Source organism: Acinonyx jubatus, chromosome E4 (assembly GCF_027475565.1).
Source record: "Acinonyx jubatus isolate Ajub_Pintada_27869175 chromosome E4, VMU_Ajub_asm_v1.0, whole genome shotgun sequence".
In the NCBI taxonomy this organism is placed as follows: domain Eukaryota; kingdom Metazoa; phylum Chordata; class Mammalia; order Carnivora; family Felidae; genus Acinonyx; species Acinonyx jubatus.
The window spans coordinates 33,027,776-33,052,062 of record NC_069395.1 but is presented as its reverse complement, the minus strand read 5'-3'; the positions used below and the strand labels follow the sequence as shown (position 1 = coordinate 33,052,062).

Genomic DNA, 24,287 nt, shown 5'->3' with positions numbered 1-24,287 from the left:
GCGCTGCGCTCCGTGGAGCTGCGTGTGGGTCGGCGTGAGCGTCGCGTGTGGCAGGGCGGGAGACAGGACGCCAGCCGGGGGGACTGCAGAGCCCTCGCACCCAACTCCTCGCCCTGGCTCCCACTGCCACAGCTATGAAGCACATGTGCGTGGGTGCGAGCCTCGGCGGCCCCCACGCCCCGCCGCCCCTCCCCAGTCTTCCTTGGGATGCCTGGGCTCCAGAAGGCCAAGAGACAGCAAGTCCTGTTTAGAAAACCATGTGGCCTCCTGTCTTCTCGACTCCACGTTCAGTCATTCCCCGTGAGCGCACGGGTGTCGGATGAGGCCTCACCCAGGGGCAGGCATGGATTCTTCTTTTTCCAGCCTCTCTCTGGCAAAACAGGAAAAGAGACCCCCCCCCCCCCCCCCCCGCCCGGCCCCTGGCCGGCAAGACTGTAGAGTCCCCTGCAGCTCTAGCTCCTCTCAAGGCAACTAGGATGCTTCTGGAAAGCCAAGTGGCTAGGAGGAGAGCCCAGTTTTTCTCCTGACAAGGCACCTCTCAGAAGCAGGGGAACGTTGTCCGATCACCCCATGCCTGAACCCCGTTGTGCAGAGGAGAAAGATGCCTCCCTTAGCTTGCCTAGGCCATCCGAGACATCTTGGCAGACTCACATCCCAGGAGTATCTGATGTTTCTCGTACGTGCCCTATGTGCTGGGCACTGTGCCAAGCATTTTCCATAATTATCTAATGCTCACAACCACCCTGTGAGGTGGGTTGTCTCCGCCTGCATTCTGTTCAAGAAGAAACTGAGACAGAGGACTGAAGAAAGCTGCCCAAGATAGGCATCCAGCGACCAGTAGTGGAGTCAGGACTGGAGGACAAGCCAGCTGTCCTCACCACCAGACCATCCCACTTATAGCACCATCCTGTCGGGGCCTCGGCCGGACATCCCGGCCGATCTGCTCACACCAGACAGACAGGAGCACCTTTCCAATGGGCTCCCACTGAACCTCTTTACATTTAAAGAGCTATTTAATACTGCAAAGTCTTAAAAAAAAAAAAAACCAAGTGCCCAGCACAGGCTCCTAGAACAAAAGGTAAATATTAGTTTCCTGCCCCTTCCCTTCCTTCCTGCCCTCCTTCTTCCCCATTCTCCATCTTTTCTTATTGAGAACAAGGTACCAGAAGGTTTATCCTCTGCACGGAGTAGCCCTCCCCATCCCCCAAAATACCAGGGCCTAGGACGTCACAGGCCAGACACAATGACAACGGGTCACCTCTCTGCAGCAGTGAGGGACGAGGGCTAGGGTGGTTTGGCTAAAAGTCTCCAGTGAGGGCCCAGGGGAACCTCACCTGTCAGTGGGTGCTCCCAGGCTGCTCTTGTGTCTTCTGTCTTGGTGCTCTTTGCCAGTTGGAAAGGGCCGGTCACTTTTATGCAGGTGGATACGAGGAAATGCTGTCAAGGTTTATGGGTGGGTCCCCCCCTTGGGAAATTGTTTTTTTTTTTTCTCCCTTGTTTCCTTAGCATCTCATTTCCTTAATTGTTCTCTTTTCTTGCTTCCTTGAGATATAGCTGATTAATCATTATTAAGAAATGCCTCTTTCTTCTGGGTCTTGACAGGCGGCTTCTAGGAAGAATAAACTCCCGATTTCCATGCAAATGAGAATTTCTTGCAATTCTGTGTCCAGGCAGAAAAATCCAAGTTAGGTCACTTTCCTGACTGCTGTAGCATACCACCAACTGTACCCTGCAGGCAAACTCAGGAAAGTTCTCTCCTGATGGCCACACCCTGACAGCAGCCAGTCTCAGGAGACTCTACAGGTGCCCCTGGTCCTGGCTCACTCCATCTGCCAGATGCCTCGTACAGCTGTTGAGTACCTCCTTGTGCTAGACGCTAGCTAAGTGCTCTGCCTGCGTTATTTTGTTTAACTTTATGAGAAACATTTTCTTCCCCTCGGAAATGCAACCGTGTATTTGGACATTACCTCTTCCTTCTTTGTCATTTCCCTTGGAGAGCTGCTTCATTTTGATTCGTGCAGGGGGAGAAAATTAAGCTAGGATGTAGAGGGGCTGAGCAGCCAGGGGCAGGGTCAAGAACGGAGCCTACAGTCCTTGCCCTTGGAAGAGAAGAGCCTCCATCTAAGTCACTTTATTTGTACATACTCTACACCATGACTTCTCCAAGGACCAGGGTTTGAAGTGATGGTGAGGGAAAGAAGAGATGTAAAAAGTTCCCTCCCCAAACATGAAATCCCAAACCGAGCAGAACTTGTTTCTACCAAATGCGGCAATTCTAGGATGGGGTTCAATTATAAGAGACCCACTGGGCTCCTTGGACAATGGGCTGGAGCAGACCTTGCATGTAGCAGACTGGGGAGTGATGGGCAGATCACTGGCAGAAAAGAAAGAGTCCCTGGAGGAGAAGAAAGAGGGACAGGGAAGCCTGGGGACTTTTTATGGGGTAAGAGCAAGGGAAAGGAGTTCTGGGGGCTAAAAATCTTGTTGTCCAACATCTTGGACTCAATGAAATAACATGTGCTGTAAGAAACAGTGGATTCTTGTGGCCACAGTGTGGCTATAGATTTAAGTCCTGACTTTCCCTCTTCTCTGTTGGACACCAGACGAGCCAGTTGAGACTTTTCTGAAGCTCAATAAAATAGTTAACATAAACTGTGAGGATCTAAATGAGCTAATGGACCTGATCCATGGTAAGTCCTCAATAAATATTATTTATTCTGATGCTGTGTGCCAGGTACCTGGAAAAGGACAAGACACCTTCATTGGGAGTTAATAGGTTTCTCTCTGTTCCTTCTGACAGGGAGAAAGAAGCTCTTCTGAGTCTAGAGCTCTGCCCCCCACACATCCCTGCTTCCCCACAGAAGGGGTGGACAGGAAGGTGGCTGCTGTTTTCCCAGCACAGCCTGAGCTGCCTGGGTCATAGCTCACAGATGGTGACCCAGCTCCACCTTCTAGATGATTGCAAAACTGTCCATGCTGGCTCTCACCCTGTATTCATCCCCTTGTGCTCAGACTGGATGTCCTGACCCAGCTTACATTTCAGGGCAGAGATGTCATATCAGGAAACTTGCAAAGGAAGGAAAAATATGTGATATGTTTATAGCTCCCCTCCGGCACACAGCGTTATCATAGCAGCTAGGACCATTGCTCTGCAGGCAGCCTGGCTTAGGCTGAATGTCAGAATGAAGGCAAGCCAGCTCATCTCTGTGCCTCTGTGTATGCATCTGCAAAGTGGTGTTAATTGTGCCCGCTAAATACTCACCATGTGGGCAGGGTGTGGAGATTGAGTGATTAAATACATAAGCCCTTAGCACAGGGTCTGGTACATAAGAGGAGATTAAAAAATGCTAACTTTGCCTTTTAATTTTACAGTCCCTTTTTGAGCCCCTAAACTGGGAGTGAAGAGGGACAATAAGAAATTATTTTCCTCCATCCTAAGCCTTGCTGCCTAACAGTTAATATAAAAAGTAAGAATATAGATTGAAATGGAATGGTATCCCTTCCAGGACAGCAGTCAAATTATAGATTTGACCCATAAATCTAGAGCTATGTCTAGCCTTAGAATTGGGTCTTCTAGAATCAGTTGACTCAACCATTGGAATACCAGAGCTCCATTTTCCATTTGGTACATGGGGAAGCAGAAAGCATGTGAAGGAAGGCTTTTGAGCCAGAATGGAGAATGTTCTGAGTTTGACATGTGCTGGGCACAGCTCTCTCATGCCTTCCAATGCCCTGTCCCTCCCCACTATCCACTCCAACATCGTGAACCATTCATGGTAGTGCGAGGGCGATTTCTTCTCCATAAAAGAGTGCAGTCAGCCCACTCCTCTGAGTGCTAAGTCCTGGAGCTCAGACAAAAAATGAGCCAAGCATTGCACAACTCCAGAGGGCACCGTGCCCATTGCCTTTTACGGCAGTGAGGCTCCATGGTGTTGAGTAGTGTGGCCCTACTGAGTGATCTGGACAAAATGGATTAGGTCTGTATGAATAACTTTGTGCATATCGTTGTGAGGACTTTACAACACCAGAGAGAATGACAGAGAAATGATCTGCCAAAGAAAGAAGTGTTGATGTTGATGAATAGATATTCCATCTGGGAAGTAAATAAGAACTTAAACACAGAAAGAATATAAATGCTTAAATGTGTTGATGAATACATTTGGATTGTAAGGATACATTTGGGATTTGTGTATAGCTTTGAAGATAAAACAAAAAAAAGGATAAATCTCCCAGTTCTTGGGGCTTTAAACCTAAAAATTTTCTCCTTTGTTTGGGATAGAGAAAGAAGAGTGAGAAACGATAGCAGAGAGCACCCAGCTCAGCATTCGCATTATAGCCGTGAACAAATGGAGGCGTGAACCAGCCCTCCTGCCACATGCCAAGGAAGTGTCCCTCTGTTCTCAAACCTCCACCTCTTGGCTTCTAGCTCAGTGCCCTTTCTAACTCCATGCTGCCCTCTCATTTTAATAGCAGGTGGAGTGGAATAGAACACAAAGCTATGGGGAACCTCAAGCTTGTTTAGCAGGGGAGGTGATGTAACTCTCCCAAGGCAAGCTGTACAGACTTGCCTTCTCCTAGGAAGTCCATGACCTAAGGAAATTTGAACTGGCTGATCCTGCCTAGTGGGGGAAGGAAGGACAAATTGGGCACCTATGCCACAAACACCTGGCCACGCCTTCTTTTTCACCCGCAGGGCTCTCAGTCAAGTCCTGCTGATCTAGATCCACCTTATGCCAATGGATTCTATGGGTCAAATGGCATGAAACAACCTCTGTAGAGACTGGAGAGGAGAAGCCAAGGATGGGTAATGGAAAGAGTCCAAGCATTGCCTCCCCATTCCTGTCCTGGATCACTGATCTGGTCTCATTCCCAACAACCCATCGTCTCCCAGGCAGCCAGATTTTCTAAAATGCAAACCCAGTCTTGGTGCTGCTCAGTCTAAAACTTCCAGCATGCCTCCCAGGGGCCACCAGGATAAAGGGTAAGCCTCTCTCCATAGAACTTTAGAACTATCACAATCAGGACCTTGTCCACATTTCCAACCTCATCTCTCTTGAGAGCCCCAGACACCTCACTGACTCCTTTCACCTAGAAAGCACTCCCCTTGCTTTTCTGCTTTGCAAATGCTATCCAGCTTTCAAGACTTAACTCTGGATGACTTCTTGTGTGAAGTCTCTCCCTTCTTCCTTTCCCTCTGCCCCCTTCTCTCCTCCACCCTGCCTACCTCCACCCTGGTTGAGTTGATTCCTCTTTCTTTCATATTCCCAGTGGATGGGTACCAGATGCCGAGTTAACTTCGAATTTCAGATAAACACATTTCGGTGCTTTCTTTTCCGTCTGAAATTCACAGTTAACTGGGCTCCTGTATTTTTATTTGCTAAATCTGGCAACCTTACACTGAACCCTCGATAGATAGATGGTCAACCCCGGCCAGGGCCAGACCCAGTTTGTGTGAGGCCTATAGCTCATATGATCAGGGAGGGAGAGTACTTCTGAAGAAAAGAAATTTTAAAATAAAAGTAAAAAACTGAGACAAAAGTGAATCTTTATTTAGAATGATAAAAGAGGGGCGCCTGGGTGACTCAGTTGAGCATCCAGCTTCGGCTCAGGTCATGATCTTGCAGTTAACGAGTTCAAGTCCTGCATCAGGCTCTGCACTGACAGCTCAGAGCCTGGGTCCTGCTTTGGATTCTGTGTCTCCTGCTTTCCCTGCCCCTCCCCTGCTTGCCCGCTCTCTCTCTCTCTCTCTCCCTCAAAAATAAATAAACATTAAAAATTTTAAAAAGAGAATGACAAAAGAAATAACAAGTTACAAAATTTAAAAGCTGACAAGTACCACATACGACAAAATCCAGGAGGATAACTGAACACTTTTATAAATTAACTATGTAACATCTCTGTTTGCTTCTTCTTTGACAATAATATTTTTTTGATGCTTTTATTTATTTTTGAGAGAGAGAAAGCAAGTGGGGAAGGGACAGAGTGAGAGGAGGACAGAGGATCCAAAGCGGGCTCTGCACTGATAGCAGTGAGCCCAATGCAGGACTCGAACTCACGAACTGTGAGATCATGATCTGAGCCGAAGTCTAACCCTCAACCGACTGAACCATCCAGGCGCCCCAACAACGATTTTTTTTGAGTGTTATTTTCTATGAAAAGAATAAAAAGATAAGTGTGTATTTCCTCTGATATGGTTGTCCAGAATCGGGTTTTTGTTGATGATAGGTGGAATGCATGACGTATGTGACAGGTTTGTACCCTACAAACATGAAAATTCTGATAATTTCTGTTTTACAATGTTCCCATCAGAAGATAAAAAAGTATGTGATTCATTTCTAATCATATTTATTATTGAATAAGTATTTCTATGTTGACTTGATTTTAATGCAAACCTAATCTTTGGCTTCCAGTCTGATGACCGGAAGAATTTTTAACACACTTCCTTCTGTCTCCATACATCTCAAACTTTGTTTCTCTTCTACTGCTTGCATACTTCCAGTAACAAGAGTCGACACTGTGGGTGGAAGGACTGTCCCGGGTGTTGTTCTCACACCAGGATGGCTAGCAAAATTTTAACCACACACAGATGTGATTAGAAGCCATGGAAATATATATCGCTAAAAGCCAAATGCATCCCCAAATCAACCGCTCCTTAGCCAGATCTCCCACATACTGTGGCTTCTCTAACATCACCTGCCAGGAGGGGAAGTCAGAATGAACAAGGACACTGATCTCAACTGATTACAGCTAACATACCTTCCTCTCTTGAATTTTCTAAGACCGTATGACATGTGAATACATTGCTAAGACTCCTCCAGAGACTTGGAGGGAGCACATGCAAGGGAGAGATCCAAAGCTTAAACTTCCTTAGCTAAGCAGTAAATCCCCACTGACCACAGACTCTAAGATAATACATTTCATTTATTTGTATTTGGAATTTAATTTTAATTTTTAATCAAAGATTTCTGCGTATATAATTTTAGAAGGCATATATATGATGAAAACTGCAAACAGTTGCCCCATCTCTCTCTACCCTCTATTCCTATGCCCTGTAGGCAACACCTGTCAACATTTAGCTTCCTCTTCTGCTACATAGCTCCGTAATTCTAAAGGACACGCATTTATCGCTATTTCATACTCTTCATTTTAGAAATGATCTATCAGCTAACTACAATAGAAGATAAAAATGAAGTTCTTGTACAGCACCCCATATAAATATGCTTGCTTCCCTGCCCCATCCCACCAGTATAAACATATCACAATTGCACTTCTTTTGAGGCAACTTGTCACAAAAGTCTACCCAAGGAGGCATGAGCCATTGGGAGAAGGCAAAGTCCTGCTCTCTGGCCCTTCTGTCTCAATTTGCTCCAGGAAGAACCAGAAGAATAGTATCAGATTCAAGTTTGATGTGCTTTTCATTGTATTACCTTACATTTCTCATGGTCCAAACCGAGAATTCACAGACTGAAGGAGCTAGATTAACAAGAGTAGCTAACAACTATTAAGCACATTTATCACCCCGGGCATGGTATTAAGCACTTATATGCACTATCCCTTTTGAAGTTCTACCTGTTCCACGAGGTCCATGCTATGTTTGTGTGTCTATTGTTTTAGCTGTGGAAGCTGATCCCTGACAAGTGCTTCGCCCAAGGGCAGCTGGGGAGTAGGTGGTGGAGTTGAATGCCATTGAGGCAGCACCCCCACTGTTAACCACTGCATTCTACCAGCCATGAAGAAGCATCTGGTCCAGGCTTCTCATTTGCAGATGAGGAAACAGCTGAGGCTCAGAGAAGAGAGAAGTGTCTTGTCTGCTGAAAAGTGGTGGATTGGGGACCCATATCTCTGAACTCTCAGTCCAGTGCTCTTTTCCTTCACATGAACTTTATCACTTATCACTTCTGGCTTCTTCCTACAAATACAGACACTTCCTACAAAGAAAGAAGGAAGAAAGAAGAAAGAAAGAAAGAAAGAAAGAAAGAAAGAAAGAAAGAAAGAAAGAAAGAAAGGCACCTCTTTCCTCCAAGCAAAGAAAAGCGGAACAGCAAATGGTATACAATATGGCTTGAGAGCACCCTTCCCAACCAACAAATCCAGGCGTGTCAGCAGAAACTGATTCTGTAGAAATCGGAGGTGGTTTTTCCCTCATTGGTAAAATGAACCATGTCATCTGAAGACAGCTGTTCCCACAGGCACTGGGAGCCAGGGAGTTCCTGCGGAGAGCTTCTTCTCAGGAGACCTGAGGGGAGGAGGAGGTTGGTCTGGTGGCTGTTGGCTTACTGCATAGTTACAGTTAACAGGCAACAAAGTTAACAAAGTTAACAAAGTTAACGGGCTGATGGATCTGAAATACTCTGAATATAGGTGGGAGAGCAGGCAGGCACGAAGACCCCAGCCAGTAGCACTCTGTTGTGGTATTATCCCAACTCTTAGGATCCAGTCTATCCAGAAAGCCAGAGGTTTTGCTTAAATTTACTAATCCTAGAGGATTATTCCAGTGGATGGGTTAAACCTCCACCATATTCCAGGTACGTATTCATTCCATTTGGCATGTTGAGTGGGAGCCAGCTGTTGGTATCTCTTAGAAGTGAGCTAGGATTTTCAGCTGAAGGCTCAAATTTAAAGCATGTTGCAATTCCTCCAGAAATCCTCCCCCCCCCCTTCATTCTTTTCTGCTTGGTCTCCTCTCAGCACGGTTTCCTTCATCAGAGGACTGCATTCCAGCTAGCAACTAGATGGTTCTCCTTTGGTAAGTCAGTCTTTCAGTTAGAGAACATAAGGTCAAGTTCTTGCTTGGGTATAAATTCCATAATGTCAGAGATCTTGTCTGTCTTGTTCATTATTTTGCATCCAAAACATAACACGTAGTAGATACTGCATAAATGTCTATTGAATGAGTGAAGGAATGAATGGCAGATAATGGGAACTTCCAAAAGCATACACGATTGCAGAATTTTTTTCGTGTTTCCCCACAGGCACCTATAAGTTAGGGTGATTAATGCAAAGAGCTTGCCCACTAAGTGGGTTGCCCAGTAAGAAAGGGCTCCTGGATTCGTTCCATAGAAACACTTTTCTTTGGTGCCCCTTAGGTAAAGTCCTAACGTAGAAAAATCAGAGAGGTCAGGCCCAAATGGTTTACATGATTCTCTCCCAGTGTCCATGACAATCAGCCCCTGGGAAGATGTAGAGACAAGCAACCTTCGCTATGGAAGAGTTGAATTGTATAGTCCTTTCTCTTTCAGTGTGTGCACCTATCTTGGAGATTAAACCAAATGTGGCACCGGAAGAAAAAAATTGTGAACATGATATTTTACACATATTAAAGAATTATCAAACAAGAAGAGAAAAAAATTCAATGTAACCAGTTGTATCCAAGTAAAATTAATCGCTTTGTCCAATGCACTTGAAGCACAATAACACTGAAGCACATTGTAAGTGTCAGAGTAACTTGCCATCCCTAAAGCTTGTAGCACCATCAATGTTTAAACACAGAAAAAGTTAATCATGCCCAGACTACAGATCCAAGATGTCTGCTATGTTCCTTTGAGAAATTCATGAAATATATGGGATGAACCCCCCCCCTCAATGTACAGAACATGCAACCTTTCTGATGTCCACCTATGAACATTCAGAAGTCCATAAACTCTAAATTTTAAACCTTAAAAGACTTGGCTTGGGTCTAATTTTGACAGTTGTTGGCTCTGTAACTTTGGACAAGTGAACCTCTCTGTGCCTCACTTTCCTCATTGGGAGAAATGGGATTGACCATTCTTGCCCTGTGTTACAAATCATGTGCTGCATACATGTGTAAGGGTTGACAAGGTGCCCAGGGAGGGGCATTCATCTGGAAAGGAAGAATTGCCTTTTCTCTCTACCTATTTATCTAAGAGCAAGCCACAACATGCTCTGTGATGGAAGTCACAGAAACAGAGACACAAGTCCGATACTGGGAGGGAGCCGCCACTTGGCCTCTTGGTTGAGTTCCTTCATGTTAGTCCTACCTGTAGAGGGGTCTTCCCAAGGTGGGGAACTTGAACCATCCCTCCCTCAGGAAGAAGCAGGTGAATAATTTCTGGCTCCCATGGGTCTAAAGCCCCACCAGGAGTCAAACACTGCTGAATTATGGAATAAGCCCCGAACTTGGACTGACCAACCATCCCACGTTGCCTGGGACTGAGACTTTTCCTGGGACACGGAATTTTCAGTCTGAAAGATGGAAAAGTCCTGGGCAAACCAACACAAACTGCTCACTCCGAGTCAGACTGAGAAAAACGGGCCAGATTTGAGACCTGGCTCTGTGGCTTGCCCGCTGTACAACCGTGGGCAAGTCCCATAAGGCTGGCTTCTGTTAGCCTCAGTGTTCTCATCTAGAACTTGGGGCAAATGAGGACGAGACTACATAATATATAGGGCCGCTCCTAGCTGAAGGGGGGAACTCAATAGACATTTTCTAATTTGAAAATGCAAGGAACAGAAGCATAACTCCCTAAGGGGAGCCCATGCTTTGCACTTCTCTGCGAACACTCTTCCCCTTCACCAACGGGAGTCTGTCACCGTTTCACACTCTCCAAAGCATTTTCACATATGGTATTGCTTATATTCCAGATTCCTCAGATGTAGGGAAGATGTTCCCATCATCGTTTTCCAGGTGGGAAACTGAGGCTCAGTGACTGGAGGGTCATGCAGCCACGTAGAGTCAGCCCTCCAACATGAGCACCCCAACTCTTAGCCCAGGTGCCTTCCCTCCAGACCACTCTCCTTCCTTCCCCCACAGGCAGCCCCTAGTGCTTCCCCCAGCCTGGGTGCCGGGTCTCTGGAGACAATACTCTATGGCCACCAAGTGGCAGTGTCCTGGTGGGCACCAGGAGACATTTCACTCCTTGCCACACATGTATATGCTCCTTGCTGAGCACCACAAGATTTAGGGCTGGAAATACTCTTTCCCTCTAAACACATGGAGGTTCTTTTATTTATTTTTTTAAGTTTCTTTACTTATTTTGAGAGAGAGAGAGAGAGAGAGAGAGAGAGAGAGAGAGAGAATCCCAAGTAGGCTCCACGATGTCCGTACAAAGTCCAATGTGGGGCTTGAACTCATGAACCATGAGAACATGACCTGAGCCGAGATCAGGAGTTGGACTTTTAACCGACAGAGTCACCCAGGTGCTCCCACAAAGATCCTTTTACAGTCAGATCCTGCTTCAGTCAGATCCTTCTTAAGAAAAGCAGGAGCCTCATCCCCATGGCTTTGTGCTTTGAGAATTCCCTTGTTAGGAAGCAGCTAGTGAGACCTCCAAGGGGCACTGGGGGGCTGAGAGGGTGATGGGCAGGAGTGCAGAAGCAGGATCCATTCCCCGAATTACCTACCCACGTGTTTCCTTCAGTTGCTTCTCCGTCTTGTCCCTTCCAGATCTTGTTCAGTGTTAGGTTTGTTTAACAGCATTCTCTCTCTCTCTCTCTCTCTCACCCTCTTTTTCTTTTTTGTACCGCCTTCAGGATTTTATTAACATGAGTTTTTATTTTATTTTATTTTATTTTATTTTATTTTATTTTATTTTATTTTAATTTCTTTTAGGGGCGCCTGGGTGGCTCAGTTGGTTAAGTGTCCAACTTCGGCTCAGGTCATGATCTCACAGCTCATGAGTTTGAGCCCTGCGCTGGGCTCTGTGCTGACAGCTCAGAGCCTGGAGCCTGCTTGGGATTCTGTGTCTCCCTCTCCCTCCCTGCCCCTCCCCCTCTGGCTCTGTCTCTCTCAAAAAATAAATACAAACATTTACAAAATAAATAAAATACAAAATTTCTTTTAATGTTTATTCAGTTTTTGAGAGAGAGAGAGAGAGAGAGAGAGAGAGAGAGGTTGTGAGCAGGGGAGGGGCAGAGAGAGAGAGGGAGGCACCGAATCTGAAGCAGCCTCCAGGCTCTGAGCGCTCAGCACAGAGCCCCACGTGGGGCTCGAACTCACGAATCTCGAGATTCTGACATGAGCTGAGCTGAAGTCAGACGCCTCACTGATTGAGCCACCCAGGTGTCCCTTAACATGAGTTTTTAAAAAAACAAGCGTCCTTACCAGTGTGGGCCGGTGAGGGTGGGGAAAGAGGGGATGGGAGAGGAGGGGGAAGACATTCTGCTCGACTGGAAACAAAGCTCTATGAGAATTTTCTCTTTTTTAACCATTAGAAAAGTAATCCTTGCTCTGCTAGGGAAAAATTGTGGAGACAACAGAGAAAAAGAAGGAAAGAAAAGTGGTTGCTCACAGGCCTTCTATCCAGGAATAACCTCGATGTCTGTTGTTTTTTTTTTTAACTTGGGGTCACCGAGAGAAAAATGGAGGGTGCACACAGTGACCTATAACCCTGTGCCCCAACCCCCACAAGGGCCCTAACCTGAGCTCACCTTAGTCACTTATGCAGTCATTCAACAAATACCCTCTGGGCCCCTGTCATGTGCCAGGCACTGTGCTAGGTTCTGAGGACATGGTAGCAGACAACACATGCAGCCCTGGCTCCCCACAGGCCTCTCAGTGGTAGAAGAAACAGATGTCTAACCAGTCATTGCCATCACGTTGCCCTTACCACTCAAGAGCTGACCTCTGAGCTAAACACTTTCAATGTATTGTTTTATTTCCTCTTTATAGCCCTGTGAGGAGATACCATTCTCGGCCACATTACACAGATTGAGGGAATTTAGGGGAAAAGAGCCTAAATATTTGGACAAGGGCCATAGAGCTAGTCATGGAAGAGCTGGGGTCTGCACCCACAGCGTCTGACTCTGGCGTGGGGTGAGGATTAGAACAGTGTTGCCCTGGGAGACCCTGTGTGATCAGAGAAGAGCTCCTGAGAAAGTGAGGTCGACCTGAAAACACAAGACAGAAGTACCAAATTCCATTCTTTCCTCCAGATCACCCACCAGACTCTAGCATCCCTCCTCAGGAGTCTCCCTCTATCTTTGCCCCAAGCATGGTTCTTTAAGACCCTACATCTGCCATTCTCACATGCCTTCCTTCTCAGCCCTTCTATCCTGGGGTGTTTCCCCATCAACCCTTCTCAGACCCCCTCTCTGCACTCAAGCTTCTTACCCAGGACCCTGCCCTCTTTCCTGTCAGGGCCATCTTGGAAATTCCCCTTTCCTCCCCTCATCCCCAAAATTTCAAGCTTAGCTCGGAATTCTGGCTTTCCCAACACCAAATATTAATCACATTTCAGGCTAAAACTGCCATGCTCAAGTTTCCCCAAATTCCTGGGAGGGTGGGGCGGGAATGGTATGAGGAGGAATCTGGGACTTTTCAGCACTCGGTCACCCCAGAAAGGCAGGGCAAGAGTCAGGCCTGAGGAAACTTGAAGAACCTGGCACTTCTTCCAAAGTGAGGTGAAGACCAAGCCTTCTCCCCAGGGGTAACTGGCTTTCATTCCAGAGGGTCCACTCCACCCCAATGACCCAAAGAGTAGGTGGGTGCTGATTCCAGGGTGGCAGATACCAGGGACATGTGTCACTGACTCGCACCTGCCTCTCCTCAGCGCTGCCAGGCCTGGGGAAGCTCAGAAACACCCGGCAGGTGGAAATGCCCGCATCCACCTGCTGCAATGGAAGCCAGTAGGAGAAAGAAGCCGACGGCACTGGCACAGGGACTAAGCTTTTGCCAAGAGAAAGACACACCCAGACTGTAAGCCTTGAATACTTCCTCTTCCAGAGGATTCCTCTTTCGGGAATTCTAACCTCAGGGAACTCCCAGAGCCTGAGGAAGAGTAACAGGTGGAAAGGTGCTGAAGTCACTCACTCAAGGTCTCATTCTAGGGAAACGCTTAATGGAGGAGCAGAAAGAATTTTTAACAAGGTCAGCTCTTCCTCTGAAGACCTGCTTACTGCACATGAGGCACTGCTCAAGAATGCTTTATACACTTGAACTCAACTCATCTTGGGTCCAGGAGAACCTGCTTCACTGTGGCCTTTTACAGGTGCTGGGCCCTGCTGCTAATGTGGTATTTTGACACCATTTTCATTTACAGAATCTCTTTTATAGTCACATCCTTCACTGATTCAGCATACTGAGCATTTACCATATCCCACACACTGAGAAGACAAGTTTCTTCTCTTAAAGAGCGGAGAGTCTAGTGGGAGAGACAGGGAAATAAAAGGAATAATCCATTACAGAGTGAGAAGTGCTTTAAAGAAGGGAAACACATGCTGTGGGAATATAATGGAGAGTTACTTAATGCAAACTGAAGTGTGTGGGGATAGGGGGTATCAGAGGAGGCTTCCTGGGGGAGGTGACACCTTGACTGAGTCTTCAAGGATGCATAGGAGTTAGTCAAGGAGAGAGAAGAAAAAACCATGTTAGAACGAGACCTGGAGATGTCTGAGAATGGTAAGTCTGGGAAATACCTGTTGATCAACATGGGTAGAGCTTGGAAGTGGGGTGGGGCGGAGGGTGGCAGGATGAAATGAGGCAAGATTGCGAGACACTCAGAGTTTGTACTTAATGAGCTTGTGTCAGAGGACCCTCACTGTGCCAGTCCCCAGCTGTCCTTCAAGCCACCCCAGCTGATGCCACATGGAGTGAAAGCACTACTGAGCCCCTTATTGGGCCTATTGCAACTGAGAAATGGAAATTTTAATCGTAATTAATTGTATTGTATGTATGGACATATATGCTTCCTTTTCTCTTGGGAAAATGGTTGGATCATGTTGTAGATGTCTGTTTAGTTTTTACAGAATTTTTGGTGAAGAATATGTTCAAATTTTATGATCTGTTTTTAAATTGAATTGTTCCTTTTCTGTTTTTTTTAAAGATTTTATTTTTTAGAAATGTTTATTTATTTATTTTGAGAGAGAGAGAGAGAGAGAGAGAGAGAGAGAGAGAGAAACTCAACACTGAGCCCGATGCCGGGCTCAATTTCACACCTGTGAAATCATGACCTGAAGCTGATATCAAAAGTGGGATACTTAAGGGACTGAGTCACCCAGGAGCCCCCACTTTTTCTTTCTTTCTTTTTTTAAATATGAAATTTATCGTCAAACTGGTTTCCATACAACACCCAGTGCTCATCCCAACAGGTGCCCTCCTCAATGTCCATCACCCACCCTCCCCTCCCTCCCACCCCCTCATCAACCCTCAGTTTACTCTCAGTTTTTTAACAGTCTCTTATGGTTTGGTTCCCTCCCTCTCTAACTTTTTTTTTCCTTCCGCTCCCCCATGGTCTTCTGTTAAGTTTCTCAGGATCCACATAAGAGTGAAAACGTATGGTATCTGTCTTTCTCTGTATGGCTTATTTCACTTAGCATCACGCTCTCCAGTTCCATCCACGTTGCTACAAAAGGCCATATTTCGTTCTTTCGCGTTGCCAAGTAGTATTCCATTGTGTATATAAACCACAATTTCTGTTTTTCTCTTTTAATGTGAACCCTTTATTGCCCTGTGAGGTCATGGCATAAAAAAAAAAAAAAAAAGGGACACTTCACAGATTTGCATGTTATCCTTGTGCAAGGGCCATGTTGATCTTCTCTGTATTGTTCCAATTTTAGTATATGTGCTTCTGAAGCCAGCACAAATTGTTTGTTTCTTAATATAAAATTTAGGGGGCACTTTATGTTTTCTGGATACAAGTCTTTTATTAGATATGAGCTTTGCAAATATTACCTCCCGTTCTGTGGCTGATCTTTACATTCATTCTCTTATTAGAAGTCACTTCTGAAAAGCAGAAGTTTTTAATTTTGGCAAAGTCCTATTTATCAACTTATTCTTTTTATGGACTGTGCTCTTGGCATCGTATCTATGGGATCTTGGTTAAGCCAAAATCACAAAGACTTTCTCCTATGTTTTCTTCTAGAAGTTTTATAATTTTAAGTTGTATACTTAAATTTATGATCCATTTTTGTGTATGATGTGTAGTAGGGAACAAAATTTATTATTTATTTATTTATTTATTTATTTATTCAAAATGTTTATTTATTTTGGAGAGACAGAGAGAGTGAGGAGGGGAGGGACAGAAAAAGAGGGAGACAGAGAACCCAAGGAGGCTCTGCACTGACAGTGATGTGGGGCTTGAACTCACCAATCGTGAGATCATGACCTGAGCCGAAATCAAGATTTGGACGCTTAACCAATTGAGCCACCCAGGTGCTCCTCCCCACCCCCTGAAAAAACAATGGATATCTAATTATTACAGCCCCATTTGCTGAAAAGACTATCCCTTCTTCACGAAAAGACTTTACGTCTTTGTCGAAAATCAGTTATCCATATGTATATAGATGTATTTCTAGACTCCTTAGTCTGTCTCACTGTTTATCTGTTTATCTCTACACACTGTCTTGATTACTATAGCTTTATGATATGTCTTGAAGTCAGGTTATGTTAGTCCTCTACATTTATTCTTTTTCAAAGCCATTTCAGTTACTGTTAGTCCTTTGAATTTCATAAATTTAATTTTAATTTTATTTATTTAAAAAAATATTCTAAACGCTTATTCATTTTTGAGAAATACAGACAGTACGTGAGTGGGGGAGGGGCAGAGAGAGAGGGAGACACAGAATCTGAAACAGGCTCTAAGCTCCGAGCTGTGAGCACAGAGCCTGACGCGGGGCTTGAACCCACGAACTGTGAGATCATGACCTGAGCTGAAGATGAATGCTTCACCGACTGAGCTACCCAAGTGTCCCTGAATTTCATAAATCAGCTTGTCAATTTCTATAAAAAGTATCTATTGGAATTTTGGTTGAATCGATAGATCAATTTGGGGAGAACTGGTATATCAATAACACTGAGTCTTTTGATCCACAAACAAGGTACATCTTTCCATTTATTTAGGTCTGCTTTCTAGTTTTCACTGTAGCTTTTCATATCTTTTGTCAAATTTAAACTTTGGTATTTCACATACTTATGCTATTGTAAATTGCAGTTTTCAACTTCAATTTCTGATTGTTCATTCCTGGTATACAGAAACACAATTGATTTTTGTACATTTAGAAACACACTTTTTTTGTGTGTATTAATCTTGTATTCTGCGGTCTTACTTGACTCACCTACTAGTTCCATAGCCTTTTTGTAGATTTTATAGAATTGTCTATGTAGGCTATGAATAAAGACAGTTTTACTTCTTCCTTTCCAATCTGGATGCCTTATTTTATTTATGTTTTTGCCTTATTGCAATGGCTAGGATCTCAAATACAATGTTAAAGACATGTGGTGAGAAGAAATATCCTTGTATTGTTTCTGATACTGGGGAGAAAGTATGCAGTCTTTTTTCATTAAGTATAATGTTAGCTGTAGGTTTTTCATAGGTGGCCTTTAGTAAATTGATGAAATTCTCTTCAAATAATCACTTGGTGCTATAAATTTCACCCTAAGTATTCTTTTATTAGCATTCCACAAATTCTGAGATGTGGTATTTTTGTATTCATTCAGTTCAAAACACTTTCTAATCCCTCTTTTGATTTCTTCTTTGATCCAGGGTTTTGTTGTTGTTGTTGTTGTTTTAGAAGTACATTATTTACTTTCCAAATATTTGTGGATTCTTCAGATGTCTTTTTCTTACTGATTTCTAATTTAATTCCATTGTGGTCAGAAAACATATGCATGTGTGTGTGTATGTGATCTTCAATTTACTTTTGACTAGTATTAGTACAGTATATCTTTTTCCACATTTTTTTTACACTTAACCTATTTGTGTGTTCCTTGTGGACAGCATATGGTTGGTGTTTGTTTGTTTGTTTGTTTTAATTTTTTTACGTTTATTTATTTTTGAGATAGAGACAAAGCATGAATGGGGGAGGGTCAGAGAGAGAGGGAGACACAGAATCTCAAACAAGCTCCAGGCTCTGAGCAGTCAGCACAGAGCCCGACGCGGGGCTTGAACTCATGGACCGCAAGATCGTGACCTGAGCCAGAGTCGGATGCCCAACCGACTGAGCCACCCAGGTGCCCCTTGTTTGTTTGTTTTAAATCCAATCTGATGAGTACTCCCTTTTAACTGGAGTATTTAGACCATTTACATTTCATGTGATTATTGATATGGTTAGGCATAAGTCTACCCTGCAGCTATTTGTTTTCTATTTGTACCATCTGTTTGTTAATGCTTTCCCCCCTCTTTTTCTGCCTCCTTTTGATTTCATTGAGTTTATTATTATTATTCCATTTTATCTTCTTTGTTGACTTATTATGTGTAAATCTTTGTTTTCTTATGTTAGTTGTTGCCTAGATTGTAGCATACCTCTTTGAGTTATTACATGCTTCCTTCAGATCATATTATGTCACTTCATGTAAACTATAAAACCATACAGTAGCAAACTTTGTTTCTCCCTTCCCAGCCTTTATGTGATTATTGTCATGTTTTACCTGCACTGATGTAATGAACTCTAAAATAACACCTTTGCTATTTTGTAAATAGTTATTGTTTAAAGAGAGTCTTAAAAAAATAATCTGATACATTTATTTATGTAGTACCATTTCCATTGCTCTTTATTTCTTTGTGTACATTCAGATTTCCATCTGGAATCGTTTTTCTCCTGCCTAAAAGACTTTAACAGTTCTTCTAATGCAGGTCTTCTGGCAATGAATTCTTCTAACTTTTGCATTTTTGAAAAAAGCTTTATTTCACCTCTGTTTTGAAAGATATTTTCACTGAGTATAGAATTCTAGATTGACGCATATTTTTTTTTTGCTTTCGGTACTTTAAAGATAATGCTCTGCTGTCTTTTCGCTTGCACTCTTTCCAATGAGTGACCTGCTATCATTTTTATCTTTGTTCCTCGGTACGTAATTTGTTTTTTTCTTTTTTTTTTTTTTTACCAGGTTCCTTCTAAGCTATGTTTGATTATGGTTTGCCTTGGTGTCAATGTTAAGACTATTTTTCCATAGGATTTATGCTATTTCCATTTTGCTGTCTAATCCCCCAAACCATGTTGATATTCAGGTAGGACTGATGTCACCAAGAAAGCCATGTATATAACAATTAAAAAGGGGGTACACTTTTATTTTTTTTAATTTTTTTTCAACGTTTTTATTTATTTTTGGGACAGAGAGAGACAGAGCATGAACGGGGGAGGGGCAGAGAGAGAGGGAGACACAGAATCGGAAACAGGCTCCAAGCTCCGAGCCATCCGCCCAGAGCCTGACGCGGGGCTCGAACTCACGGACCGCGAGATCGTGACCTGGCTGAAGTCGGACGCTTAACCGACTGCGCCACCCAGGCGCCCCAAGGGGGTATACTTTTAAAAAATGTTTTATTTATTTCTTCAAAGTAAGCTCCATGCCCAATGTGGGGCTTGAACTCACGACCCTGAAACCAAGAGTCACATGCTCCACTGACTGAGCCGGCCAGCCATCCTTAAAAAAGGGGCTATACTTTAACCAGTTAACTTACCAGTAGGTAACCAGTTACCTTGGCCAAGTCACCAGTTAACTTGGCCAAGTAGGTATTCTTAACAGTAAAATTTTGATTGCTTCTTCTACTATTACTGTTTTAAAACATGACCCTGCCCCAGATTCTTTGATATTCTTCCCACCGAGAAGAGAGATCTATATCTTTTGTCCTTGGATCTGGGTTCTGTGACCACTTGACTAGTGGATTGCAGCAGAAGCAACACTGTACCAATTTCTGGGCTCAGACTTTCAGACCCTGTCAGTTTCTTTTTGTTTCTTAAGATGCCTGTTCTTTGATCCCAGCCACTCTGCCATAAGTAGCCCTAAAGTGCCTGGAGAGAGGCCCATATGGAGAGAAGGCTCACAGCCCATCGCTTTGGCTGAGCTCCCAGAGAGCCAGCACCAGCCATACGAGTAACACATTTTGAAAGTTGATCTGCCAACCCCAGGCTAGCTGTTATAGCTGGTATGGTGTGGAACAGAAATAAATTGTCTGCACTGAGCCCTGCCCAAACTTCAGATTTGTGAGCAAAATGAAAGCTTATTGTTTTAAGCTTTCATGTTCTTACATGATTTGTTACATAGGACTAGATAAAGAGAACGTCCTCCCTAAAGAAATGGATTCTAAACCAGTGTCTCAGACAAGTAGCTTCTGCTCCGATCTACTGCGGTTTCTTCTTTTCCAACTTCTAATCTTTTATACGACCTAAGGTGTTCTGCTCTTTTTTCCTTCTGCTCCAGAATAATCCTGTCCTTCTAGAGAACTCACACGATTTGTAGAAAGCACTTGTTCTTCAAATCTGTGTGTGTTTCAAGTGTATTCTAATTACGGCTCTATTAACTGGTTTTTATACAGCTGTTTCCCTCCATTACACTCCACGGGCTCTGCATGTTCATCATCATTGTCTCTTGCTAAGTTTTTTAACCAACGCATTCTACATTGTCGTCTATTTTCTCTGACTAAGCAATGTTCTATTTACTGGCTGTAATATTTACCCACGTTAGCTTTTTAAACTCACATTTAGAGTAGGAGTCTTTATCTAAAACTTGCACCAATTCTGCATCACTGAATAAGTTAAGGTTCCCTCAGAAGATCAAAACCGTGCCAGTTATTTGGATCCAGAGAGGCTAATACATATTAATACATCCAAAGATCCTGACTTGATAACTGTATCAGTATGTCTCTCCAGAGAAGCAGAACCAAAACCTCTTAATAGATTTATTTCAAGGAACTGACTTACATAATTATGAGGGCCAGCAGATCTGAAATCTGTAGAGCTGGTCAGCAAGCTGGAAGTTCTCCGGCAAGAGCTAAGGTTGCAGTCGTGAAGCAGAATTTCTTCTGCCTCCAGGAAACCTCAGGCTTTGCTCCTAGAGTCTTTCACCTGAGTGGATGAGGACTACCCACATTATTGAAGGTAATGTCCTTGATCTAAAGGGAACTGATTGTGGATGTCCACCACATCTAGAACATATCCTAACAGCAACACCTGCATTAGGGTTCATCAGATAACTGGGTACTATAGACCAAGCCCAGTTGACACATAAAACTAACCATCACAGTAAACAAAGGGATAAAAGAGAGTTGTAAAATATCATGGAAGTTGCAACTGCAGGGCTCAGAGGAAGCAAAACAAAGATTAAATTATTAAAACTTAGAAACTTAGTAGATAGTCCATGAGGAACTGAAACTCAGACCTCTGAGTAGGAGGCATCGCTCAGCCAGTATTAGTTGTCTGAGTTCAGAAGAGGGGACTTAGGTCACTGGGACCCAGTTCTTTGTGGAAGGGCAGTGGCTGGCTGTTGTTGGTGTCCCCAAGGAGACACGATGAAGGTGATTCCGTAGGTGTTAGAATAACTGCAAAGCGGATTCAGTTGCTGTTCCAGGGAGAAAACGCTTATGCTATGATGACGAAGTTTTGCTGGGGTAATACTTATAGGAAACACAAGCAGACAAAAAACCCTCAGCAAATATACAGCAAGGAGCACACTTCTTGTTCCTCCTCCAGCCTTGTAGTCTCCATCTAGTGACCAAATGGCAGAGCCAACTGGAAAAGCAAAATATGGCTTTAGGAGTCCCAGCTCTAGGATCCTTGGTGTTCAAGGTTACCAAGGCTGCCAGCATGAAGAAGCAATCCCAGAAGTTCTGAGACTAGATGCCTGCCCACTTCCCCGGACAAAATAAAGTCATTTTCCCATTTTAAAAAACGGTTTGAAACCGAGAGGCAATAACATAATAACTGATACAGTCCATTCCTTTGGCTGGCTATTCAGCATCCATAACACTACTCTACAAATTTTGAACTTTGACGTTACCCCAAAAACCTTTGTTCTCCCCCCGAAAGGCAACTTTTCTGCCTACAAACCAAGACAATGTTGCCTTCTTACCAAATTCAAATCTGTAAAGTCCTGACTACCATTGCACCCCCGTCTCTGAGCAACATTTGTTATTTTTCAAATTCAATTTCATCTGAACATATGTTTTCTAAAAACCCAATTAACTTCCAATAACACTTGAGAAAATAGTAAGGATAAGAAGGAGAGAGAACAATAAAATAATATATGCAATTATAATACACACACATATATACATAATAAGCAAGTAATTGGGCATGAGGCTACAAATGATGTTTACAACTTCCTTCTTTTACTGTCCATTTCATATTTCCTTTGTCTTCATCCAGTACCTCAGATAGTTGTTTTTTTGTTGTTTCTTTGTTTTGTTTTTGTTTTTATCGTGGGGTAATCCATCTTGCCTAAAGGGTCTGAATCATCACTGGATATGCCTTTGGCAGGGGTGGGTGGGAAAATTGTCATCTATTAACTTTTACTGTTGACATGAAAATACTAAAGTCACCCCTGAGAATGCCCTGGATTCCAAATATAATCCTCCCCTTCGAGACGCAGTACCTGATTTTTCTTTGTTAATCAATATCAATCACCCCAGCCAGTAGAGTAACTCTCCTCTTCGCCTATGGGTTTAGTAGCATGAGGAACACAAAATGATCAGGTGACAGTCTCATTTTCCACATCAACGCAGGATTGATATATGCTCCAGAAGAAGCGTTTGATTTTTGGGAATCAAGACTCCAAACGAACAGAGGTCAGAGTCACAGGGATTGGAAACCAAACGTCTGTGGGCAGGCTCTGAGATCTAGTAGTGAGAAGAGCCAGTCCGCTTCTACCTCTCATTCCCAGACCCATGTAGATAGGCTATGGGACATTCAGAACTACGTATTTATCTATGATCCTAAGTATAATCTATGTCTCTTGAGGAAGAACTGTCCTTTCAGGATATAATCTCTCGACTGGTACCATACCTTCAGTAGGCCAATAAATCTTCCTACAAATCAGCTGCTTCTGGGTAGCGGGGGATGTGGTTATACCAGTGAATTCCATGGGCATGAATCCATTGCTGCAATGACTTTCTTGATCAGAAGCAATCTTGCATACAGTATGCCATATTGTATAATCGCAGATGATGCTGGCAGAAGATTGTTGGGCAGGAAGCGCATACTCAGAATACATATCTCCTCCAAGGAGGAAAAAATTTTGCTCTCCTCCATGACAGAAGGGAACAGTCAACTCACCCCTGTGGGCTGGTTGGGCTCATTAGGGAATGGTGTCATATCAGGGGCTTTGCGTAACTGGCAAGTTAGGCATTCAGCGGCATTGCTGGTCAGAAAAAGCTTGATTAGGGCAAGTTCCTGTTGTTGAGCCTACACATACTCCCATCCCTGCCATTACAGCCACTTTATATACAGATCCATTAAACAGGCACTGGAATAACTGGAGAAAGATGTTAACGGAAGTCCACAAGATAGGTAATTTTGTCCCCCTCCAACCAAGGGACTCTTCATCTGTAACTGACTTGGGTCTAGAAACTGGATGAGAGGACACTCAAGTTAAATTTTTGGCCACCAGCCTTTTTATATAAAGATCAAACAATATTCTGGTAGTCTATCCATCTTTTTCACTCCTAGGTGCACCATGATCAGTTGTCCAATTGAAGATTCCTAGTCTCAAAACAGTTTGATTACCACTATGTTCATGTTGTTTTTTATGGTAAATGCCCCCTTGTCTTTGGTGGCTAAGTTCTGTCATTTGGCCTCTGCAATGTGGGAATCCCTTCATTCCCATTGACATCAGCGAGCCCAATTCAGTGTAAGTATCTTCACCACTATATCTGGCTTAGAGAAAACAGCCACCACTGCAGAGTCTTTTATTTAAAAAAAATTTTTTTTAATGTTGTTATTTATTTTTGAGACAGAGAGAGACAGAGCATGAGCAGGGGAAGGGCAGAGAGAGAGGGAGATACAGAATCTGAAGCAGGCTCCAGACTATGAGCTGTCAGCACAGAGCCCGACGCGGGGCTCGAACCCATGGAGTGTGAGATCATGACCTGAGCTGAAGTCGGACGCCCAACGGACTGAGCCACTCAGGCACCCCTAGAGTCTTTTAGAGATGCAAGTGCTAATATCAGCAATGCATTTCTCAATGTTTTGTCCTCTGGGCCCTCTGGTTGATGTGCTTGGGGGGGTAAGTGTGCAGATCTCATGCGATAAGGTCACTTTATCATTCCTTTCTTCCTGTCCTGAATGCCTTCTTCTACGTCATGTCAGGGAAGTTCCAGCATTCCAGCCTTATTAAGCACATTCCACCATTGAGTCCAAGGTTCTGTCAGCCAACCAAGAAATTTTTGCCACTTCCAGTTGCAAGAACTAACACATTAAACAGTGTCTGATAAATGCACCCAATAAATATGATCTGATCCAGTTCTATATTCTATCATCCTTGGTCTAGAGCCCATAGAGCACACTTCTACATGTATTTCCCAGGTTTCTGCCAATTTGTATTATAAAATCTTGTATTTCTTTTAGCAGATAAATTATTTCCTCTGAGTCAGATTTTGTACTATTCCCCCCCTAAAGAATGCTAT

The 24,287-nt window shown here is 43.7% G+C and overlaps 1 non-coding gene across 1 annotated transcript; it reads right to left on the bottom strand.

Moving 5' to 3' along the window:
- Positions 1–15,430: 15,430 nt before the first annotated feature.
- LOC113604006 (U6 spliceosomal RNA) lies at positions 15,431–15,537 on the bottom strand. Its single transcript, XR_003425822.1, has one exon. It is a non-coding gene; the product is annotated as a U6 spliceosomal RNA (small nuclear RNA).
- Between the last annotated feature and the right edge of the window lie 8,750 nt (positions 15,538–24,287).